General features: G+C 36.3%; 1 long non-coding RNA gene across 1 annotated transcript; it reads left to right on the top strand.

Annotated features, from left to right (window-relative positions):
- Nucleotides 1-3,114: 3,114 nt before the first annotated feature.
- Nucleotides 3,115-5,720, top strand: LOC147386752 (uncharacterized). Its single transcript, XR_015172187.1, has 3 exons — nucleotides 3,115-3,744; nucleotides 3,836-4,402; nucleotides 5,143-5,720. It is a non-coding gene; the product is annotated as an uncharacterized LOC147386752 (long non-coding RNA).
- Nucleotides 5,721-10,430: the final 4,710 nt, after the last annotated feature.

Below are 10,430 nucleotides of genomic sequence, written 5' to 3'. Positions count from 1 at the left end.
TATGTAGGTTGGTGAACGGATATCTAGGGATAATGTTACTGATTGCATGTTTATTTACTTTCTGTTAGTGCGATGCGCTGTTTACGTTTCCGTTCTGTTATTTATTTTAGGCCGATTGGCCACACTTGCATGGTAGGAAACTGGATATCCATTCTCAACCTTGTATTGTTAATTTCTCTTTTGTTTTCAAATGAAAATAATTTATATATATATATATATATATATATATATATATATATGTAATTATTTTGTGAGTTGTTAAAGAGTTTGTGAATGCTTGAAGGGTTAGTGTATCATATAATTCGGAGTGATATACTATCTTAAGATGTATGGTAGGGACCACCAAGCTCATACATGGTAGGGGACGCGTATGAGAGTGGAGTCACAATTAGAATCCGGGTTTATTCCTCTCTATCTTTACCAGTGAACTTGTAATGTAAAGGCGGTTGTATACGAATGGTTTGTATATTTGAGAATCACATGCACGCCTGATAGGCATAGACGAAGATGATTAGTTAGTGATCACTAACAATCTATAGTAGTTGAACGTTCTGACACATCGAAAAGAGACCCATTGCTTACGATCACGTCAAACGGCCAGCTTGAGTCGGATAAATGGTCAACCAAGTGTCGTAAATGCAGCGATTGACCACAAAATCAAGAACTAAAAGTCAAAGAAGAATTATAACATCATATCCCGATTGGGAGCGATCCAGTTGTTAATCCCAACTCTCTAATTCCAATACTCTACCATTGTGTATTATGTATCTGTTGCTTATTTTGATATATAAAATGAAATTTATGTTTAATGTTTCCATTTGATCAATTAGATTTGTATAAAAAGAGAATGTTATAGTGAGTAATGATGATCGATGTAATGTGAGTTTTAAAATATTTAGTTGCTCATTCCTGGCTATGTGTATCAGTTAATCGTAGTTTCTTCTTTAAAACTTTGTATATTTTAAAATGATTCAGTATGTTTATTCGTTTATGTTAGGAAAGGTTATTGACAGAAATTATTTTCTTCCTTACTGGGTAACCATTGTTACTCACCCTTTCCTTCTTTATTTTTTTAGTTTCAGATCCGAAGCTTGGCAAGGCAGGTGTAGAAAACGAGTGAGAATCATTTGGTGGTCAGATAAATAGTCAGAGTTCGTCACTTGGTGAGTATTGGGGTTATACCCCCTAGTGGTGTCAATTTGTCCAAAAATATTATAGATTTTGTTTTGAGCGATATGACTTATGTTAGAGAGAAATTTTTGTATAATCCTATATTATAATTTCTTCTTCCGTACTCTGATCTTTCGTACGTTATTAGATGTATATAGACTTCCGTTAGTATTATATTTTGTATGTATATATATGCAGGATTGTATGTTGTTTATCAAGTGTAGGTTGAACGCCTTGGAATGCTAGCATAAACAGATGAGACCATGCCGAAATTTCGAGGTGCTACCTAGTACTTCGAGATCTGACATAGGGATTTGTATTAACGTTTGGCGGGGCGCCATAATGTATTAGGTAATACCTTTTTAACTCTGTCAATGTAAAATTAACGTTTTACATTGTCGGTCCCAAGCTCGGATAAATGAGGAGGGAGAAGATATTCTATGGATTGATTCACCACTATGAGTTTATTTGCCACAGGCAAAACTCCCATGTGTCAAAAATTAAACTTTTTAGTTAGTTTGAAAACAAATCGAGTACTAGCAACCCATTATGAACTTATATGCAATATGAGTATTTTGTCAAAATTTTCATTTACAAATCCGAGTTTCCTATGCCATGTTTTTTTCAATTTGATATATATGTTTTTTTTTCAACTTGATATATAATTTTAGCCAAAGTATTACGATAGAGATCATTGTAAGATGTTGGAAATACTGCTAGGATCTAAAAGAACATGATGCACTTTCCTCGTAGGTGGTCTAAACATCAATGGTATTTTTAAGGTGCATCTACATTTCAAAGTTTGCAAATTCGTCTGCCCCGTGTGTTCATATCTGCTCTCATTACTTCAATCTTTGATCATCAATACCTTAATCAAAATATTGATTGTTGGTTGAACTAATCATGTTTCTATTATTTAATTATGTTTAGGGCCACATTTACTCTTAATACTACTGTGTTTGTATCCTTTCATACTTCCATGATCCACATTATTTTTTATATGCCTATTGTTGGTTCTACTCTATGGATTGTTGATTTGCTTCAGGAGGTGTTTTAAACTACGCAATGATGTTAATAATGTTGGAATGATGAGGATGAAAAAATGGTGAGGAGTAGTTCAGGGAAATAAAGGGGGATGGTCTTTGTTTGTAAGCCTCGTTGGTCATCTCGACCACTTTCTAATGAAATTTTTGTTGCTTATGCGTTGGTTTATGACAATACCACATGATGCTGATTTTGGAGTAGGGAACAACGTTTATTTGGTTGCAGTGGTTTGAGTGACATATATACAATGTAATTTGTCCTACTCCAATCACTCTGTTGATGGTTTTCCTTGCTCTATTTCAGAGTTCCTTCATATATAATTGGTTACCTTAGTCATCTAGAATATGAACCCATTGCAACAACTCCCATCTAGAATATGAACCCGTTGGCTATCATGTACTATTTAGTCAGTTAGATTTTTGGTTATATAAAGATGGGTTTGGATTTCAACGATTTGATTAGACTTTACTAAGTTGTGGGCCCATTGATGCTCAAGGGAAATGGGAAACTGTGATGAGGCTTCTTGGAGCACATGATATGATGTATTGGATTGTGTCCTTGTGTAAATATATGTCCGATGAGGCAACGATCCTACAAGTGTTGTTCCTTGTTAGATAAAATATGCCATGATTTCAAATGTTCTTTGGTGTGGGAAACAGAGATCCATTTGTTTTCAGAAAAAATGTTGTCAATCTTCATTACATACAAGGCCAAATATAAGCTAGTTTCACTTGCTCATTTTGAAAGATAAGTTTTGTAGTGTAATAAGACTTAATATGTCTCATAATGTGACCTTTAGTGATGGATGGTGATCACATTTTAATATTTCGTCTGTAGCGTTCTCTTGCTGCAGATCTTCAGAACCTTTTATTGGAGCTTTGTAAGAAACAATCAACTTATTTGAAATGTCTCCGACGGCAAAAAGGGGTCTGGTTGGACTTCTTCTTTTGTATTGTTTGTAATAAAATTTGATTAATTTAGAAAAAGAAATAAAATGTTCGGTAGACTATACTCCAAATTGACTTAATAACCATGTTCCCCTTTTTTGGGTAGTTGGATTTGCTTTCCTTTACCAATAGTTGCATAGTTCAATTTATCTAATTTTTTTCCTCTCCAAAAGACAAACCAAAATTACATTGATAATTATGCATAATAGTTCAAGCACATTTGTTTTGCTTCTAAACTTCGTTTGATTACTACTTTGTCATTAGGGTCCAGATGGGGTTGACTTGGAAATGAATCTGAATGGAAGTGCATCTAAACTAGAAGACAACAATGACTTCAATGACATGATATGATGTTTTGCTTGCTTATAATGTTTAATTTTAGTTATATAGTCCTTAATCACAGGAAATATTAGCCTCTCAGAGCAGTGCCCAGAATCTTGATCCTGTTAAAGAAAATACCATATAGTCATTGAATTCTATTTAATTTGTTGCGTCATCTTTTCAGGGGTTTAATCATCATCAAATGTCCAAATTAAAGAAAAATGAGGCACTCACAGCTCAAAGGGAACGAGAGATAAATCAGGTTAGTAAAAAATACTTAGCAAGCTTTCATTGTTCCTTGATCGAAGACAAGCCTAACACATCTTTATAACTATTCTAAAACTCACTGTTAGGTTGTGGAATCAGTAAATGAGCTGGCTGAAATCATGAAGGATCTCTCAGTCCTTGTGATAGACCAGGTTTGAATCTGTATCCCTTTTACTATGTCCACAAATCCTCCTTAAGGATCAAATTTGGATAACTGAATTTATTTCTCCAAGCAGGGAACCATCATAGATAGGATAGACTATAACATTCAGAATGTTGTAGCCTCGGTTGAGGAGGGCTATAAATAATTACAGAAGGTTGTCTTTCTTTTATTGTTCTATGTTGTACTTGTTGATTTCATTTGACCATTTAGTTGGTGGGTTCTCTATGAATTGCTTGAACGATTAAAACGCAAAACACTGCTTATATGGGCCATTTATATGGATGTGTAATGCTACCTTTGGTCAGTTATATATTTTCTGACTTCAATAATTGTTTGTTTCTGTTTTCTTCTTACTTGCATAAGCTCTATTCTTTTCATGTTCATAATCTAACATCTCGGGCATCCTTTTCTGCAGGCTGCTGAAGAGGCCCTTGGGAATCTTAAGTCCATGCTTGATCAGGGCACTCATAAACGTCTGGGGTTCTCCAAGGTGAGTGAATTTGCTCTGTTGGAAGTTTTGCTAATTTTGGTGGTTAATTTGTATTCCTTCTTTCATTAAAGATTTTTTTATTTTATTTTAAACTTTAGTTAGCAATTGCAAGGAGAGACCATACTGCCATTAGAAAAGCCATCCATTGGGATAATTATTCGAAAGCTTAGACTCAAAGTTGGAAGGTAGAGTATGTCCCTAGGAATATCTAGTACTTTCAACTTCATGGTTGTGTGCCAGATCGAGAATGATACCCTCAAGCATGCATTTCACATTTAGATATATTTGTGGTTGTTAACTCGATTTCAGCATTTACTTGGCCGAGTCAAATGCAACTAAACGTGCATGTGTGCGTGAGTGAGATTAGATATGCTAGATTCATGAGTTTGTTCTTTGGTCCATTCTATTAAAATCATCTCACTGATGTTGCTTGGATGAGGACATGGATGCCAATTTTGGGTTGGGATGTGACCGACTTATCCCAGAAGACTTGAAATCCTGACACTAGGTACCTTAGAAAAATAATATTGATAGACAATCATAAATCAATAAAAAACAACATATAATTGATAAATGGAACGGCTCATCACTGTTGAGAATCGGACAGACTATATACATCGTCGTTCTAGCCATTTCTTGGATTGAATAAAGTGTGCACCCTATATCCTTGTTGTCATTGTTGTTATTTGTAGACGTTATCCTTGTTCGCTCTTTTCACCAGATCTTTAATTGTGGTATAGGTTGTTGCAAGAACTCCCAAGTAAATGGCTGAAACCAGACTTCTCTTGAGTATTGCACCCGATGCCTCCAACTGTTAGATATTCTGATAAGGCTCTCCCATCGTTCCCTGAAAAGAATGCACCAACGTTTTTTCTGTCTAGGTACGTGATGCAATATTCTCTTTTAATACTTATTACTGCAAAATGAGTTTTTGTTTACCGTTTTGTATTTTACTTTTTCTTATCAGACCATAAAACTATGTATGGAGCCATTCATAGCATTATGGATTTTGGAATGCTTAGAGTGCTTCATCTAAGTTCCAATGGTTATCTTGATACAACTTCAGGTAACTTATTCATTTGAGGTGCTTGCTGTTCAGATTTATGAAAGTGAATGTTTTCTTTGATCATAAACAACTTCAGGAACCTGCAATTCTTACATCTGAAATATGTTCTCTTCAATTGTGGTCTTGGACACTTGAATGGTTCTTCTTACACTTCTTCTATAAGGAATCTTCAAACAGTGTAGGGGATACATATAGACAACAAGAGTCTTGTGAAGGATGGGTCATTCTCATATGGTTTTGATTTATATATTTTTTTAACCTCATATGTGAGAATAATGGATGGTCAGTCCCCAAAAAATAAATTTTATTTTTCAATGTATGCAGATTGGAGGACCTAGGTTATATATATATATAGATATATTTAACCTTTTTTTACATATTGCAACGGATATTAATATTCGCCGTTATATGTGTAATATTTTTATTGTTTTTTAAAACAGATCTATTGCAGTGGATCTTAATATCTGCTGCTATATGTGTTATATTTTGTATTTTTAAAAAGGACCTATTGTAGCGGATACTAATATCCACCACTATATTTGTTATATTTTAATTTTTTTAACCTATTGTAGTGGATATTAATATCCGTCGCTATATGTATTATATCTTTATTTTTTAAAAATGACCTATTGTAGCGGATATTAATATCCGCCGTTATATATATATATTTTTTTTGCTAAGCAAGCAAGGTGAATTATATTATATAAGTAAAAATTTGTACATAGGGCAGACCCTAATGATTTACAACTCGGAATTGAGGCAGATCGAGCTTATCTCCTATATAAGCCTTTTTTACAATAAGAGGTAAATCTATTTCTCGTATGAATAACAATGATTGTTGACTATGAACTGCTATAGCTGCAAGAGCGTCTGCAACATCATTTGCCTCTCTCCAAACATGACTTACTGTAACTTCAATTTTCGATAGCATTGTCCGAGCCTTATTCACCCATTGATCTAGATTCCAAGAGACGACCTGATTTGCAAGACCCTTCACTATGATAGCTGAGTCCATTTCAATAACGATTTTTTTACCAATTAAATCAAAGCTCTCCAATGCAGTCACCAACGCACGGATTTCAGCTATATTATTTGTCGCTTCTCCAAAAAACCAATACCCTGCTGCCACAAGTTCTCCATGTTCATCACGAAGAATAGCGCCTCCTCCTGAAAGACCTGGATTACCCTTAGCCGCACCATCTGTATTTAGTTTAAACCAACCTGGAGGTGGTTTTTTCCAGCAAACTTTGACTATACGTCTACAAGGATTCGATCTCCTATGTATACCAATGCCTTGTAGCTTTCTGAGTTCATCATCTGAGGAAGGAAGGTTAATAACTAGATGCTCCTCGAGTTCCTTTAACCATTTCAGACATCTATTTATAACTCCCTGGACAGAAGGCTTCTTTTTTTCAAAGATGTAACTATTTCTTGCTATCCAAATGTTCCAGCAAATTACCCATGGAATCATTCCTTTGACACTTCCAAATTGCGATTTTCTTGATAGACCCCATTTAAGAAGTAATCTAGGCGTCATCATGTTGAATTGCTCTTCTAGGAAATGGCAACTAAAAAAATTCCACACCTTAATTGAAAGAGAACATTGAAAGAATAGGTGTTCAATAGATTCCTCCTCACCTTCACAACACGGACATCTTGAAGCCATGGAAAAACCCCATTTTTTTCGATTTCGATCCACTGGGCACGCTTTATGATAGATCTTCCATGACAAAGTCTTCATCTTGGTAGGTACTTGAGCCTTCCAGATTGCCTTGCAAATTTGGGATGCATTACCCCTTTCTCTCAATGATTCCCATGCCAAGCGTGATGAAAACAATCCAGATTTAGTCGCCATCCAGACTGTTCTATCACAGCTACTTTGCTGAATGTTTGAAGCAAGAATCTCTTCCACGGCATTGCCGTCCTGAATTAGATCTCTAAGTTTAGATACATTCCAGCCCTCTTGACTCCATACCTCCTTCACCGTAATATTTTTATTTTCATCCGGGAATTGGTCTATCAACGGAACCGATCCTCTCCAATTATGAAGAAAAAGGGAAGTCATTGCACTGTCTTCAACCAACCTTTTTGAAAGGCTTATTGTTGGTTGAAAAAGACTTCGAATAGTCCTCCAAATCTTCGAACCCCTTGTTTTTGACGGATTCCACCAATTTCCATCCTTAACGTACTTCTGCTTGAGGTAGTCTATCCACAACCCTTTCTCATTTGTCAGTCTCCAGCATATTTTCATTAAACCCGTTTTATGAACCTCATCAAGAGTTTTAATACCTAGCCCACCTTCTAACTTAGGTTTGCACACTTTATGCCAGGCCACAAGATGGTTTTTCCTCCTCCCCTCAGTACTACCCCAAAAGAATTTAGCAAAGCACGACTCCAAAGAATCTGAAATATACTTTGGAATGGGTAAAATTGAGATAAGGTATACTGGAATGGATGTGAGAACATGTGAGAGCAAGGTTAAACGACCACCTTCAGATAGAAGATTGGACTTCCAACCCATCATCTTCCTCGAAATCTTGGAGACCAAGCCCCTACACATTTCTCTAGTAACTCTTCCAGTAAATAACGGAACACCCAAATAATTGGATGGTAAAGAGCCCTGAGGAAAGCCCAAGATTGTCTTAACAAGATCTATTCTCCTTCCTTCTACATGATTAGCCACAAAGAAACAGCTCTTTTCTAAGCTGACTTGCTGACCTGAAGCCTTTTCATAAGATTCCAAAAAATCTTTGATAGCTTTAAGAGACTTCGTAGTAGCTTTAGAGAATATAATCAAATCATCTGCAAATAAGAGATGACTTGGAGCTACCCCTTTTTTTGAAACTGCAAATCTCTCCATTTTTCCTGATTGTGCTAATTGATTCAACCCCACACTTAGTGCCTCCTCCGCAAGAATGAAGAGGCTAGGAGATAATGGGTCGCCTTGTCTTAGGCCACGACTACCTCCAAAAAATCCATATGAACTCCCATTGACTAGCACTGAATAAGAAACACTCTGTAGGCACCCATTGATCAACTTTAGAAATTTTCCTGAAAACCCCATCTTGGAAAGAACTGCCCTTAAGAACGGCCATTCAAGCCTGTCATAAGCTTTCTTCATATCAATCTTCAACGCGAGATTATTCCCTCTAGCTTTCAGATTAATATCATCTAACACTTCATGAGCCAGCACAATATTATCATAAATATTCCTACCTTTTACAAAAGCACCTTGTTCAGGAGATATGAAGGAAGGAAGGATCTCTCCTAATCTGGTGGCCAAGATTTTAGATAAAATTTTATACAAAAAATTGCATAAGCTAATAGGCCTAAAATCTGAAAAAGACAAAGGTACCTCAACCTTAGGAATCAAGGCAATAGACGTGGCATTGACAGATTTTGGAATGACACCCTCCTGAAAAAAATTGGTGACGGCCCTCATCTTGTCATACTTGATGATGTCCCAGCATTTAACATAGAAAATCCCTGAGAAACCATCCGGACCTGCTGCACCTTGTGCATTCATACTTTGGACAGTTTGCAACACCTCAATTTCAGTAGGGGTAGCACACAACTGACCATTCTGTTGAGCATTAATCTTACATTTCAATCCCTCCAGCAAGTTTCTATAAGAGCATCTTTGAGAAGAGTTAAGAAGCTCTTTAAATGAATGGACTGCTTCTTTACCAATTTCTTCTGGGTCTTTTATAGTTGTACCGTCAGCTTTTCTAATTCTTCTAATCGAATTTCTCAATGTACGAATCTTAGCAGAAAGGTAGAAAATTTTTGTGTTTCTATCACCTTCTTTGAGCCAAGATACTCTTGATTTTTGCTTCCAAAACGACTCCTCGTTGCGTGCCCACGTAGCATATTCCAATTTGGATTTTTGACATTCCAAATAAAGACTTTGATCCCAACCTTGAGTAGCAAGTAGATTTTCATATTCTTGAACTTTTGATTCTGCTTCTTTCAGCCTCTGTTGAACGTTGCCCACAACTTCCTTATTCCAGACTTTTAGAATACCCTTCAGCCTCTTGAGTTTAGAAAAGAATCGATACAATGGCGTACCATCCGCTCTAGAAGACCAAGACTCCCTCACAATTTGTAAGAAGTCTTCCCTTTCAGTCCAGAAATCCAGAAATCTAAATTGTCTAGGCCCCTGTAAAGATTTAAATATCTGAATGTGAAGAGGGCTATGATCAGACGATAGTCTAGGCAGATTTGAAACCAATGGCGTACCCAAATCTGAATTCCAGGATGAAGACACTAACGCTCTGTCCAACATTGCCCAAATTCGATTAATTCCTTGCCTATTATTGCACCATGTGAATCTGTTACCTGAAAAACCAGCGTCAACTAATTGTAGGGCCCCAATTAGTTCTCTTAGGTCCTCCATTGATGCACGGTTTGGAAACCTCCCACCCTTCTTTTCATCTGGGTATAGGACAGTATTAAAGTCCCCTACAAGAATTAGATTCCCATCAGCTTTCAGCAAATCTTTCAATTCATGCCATAGCTTACGACGTTCTTCAACTAACCAAGAAGCTCTAATGATACAAAAAACAACATTTTTCTGCTCCACTACAGCTTCAATTAAGATATATTGAGTTGACTGATGCACCACTCGAAACTTAGAGGGATCTCCAAACCAAAACACCCAAATAGACCCACGATTATTAACATCATTCGAGGATGCAGTCCGTGACTTCAGAATCAATTGCATCCGTTCAAAGTTAATGTCTGTTCTAGACATAGGTTCCAACACTGCCAACAGAAGAGGTTTAAAGCTTTTTAACATATTTTTTAGTCTTAAAAGTGATGAGGAATTATTAATTCCTCTAATATTCCAGATTAGAGCTGACATAAAAACCTTTATTTAGAGGTTCCTCTTCGATCTAGTCCGTTTTGGAGGACCCAGATTGGACCACGATCGACGTCTTCGATTCTTCAAAATCTTGGTTC

This window comes from Akebia trifoliata, chromosome 14 (assembly GCF_017979445.1).
Source record: "Akebia trifoliata isolate Shusen 1 chromosome 14, ASM1797944v1, whole genome shotgun sequence".
In the NCBI taxonomy this organism is placed as follows: Eukaryota; Viridiplantae; Streptophyta; class Magnoliopsida; order Ranunculales; family Lardizabalaceae; genus Akebia; species Akebia trifoliata.
This window is presented reverse-complemented; position numbering and strand designations above follow the sequence as displayed.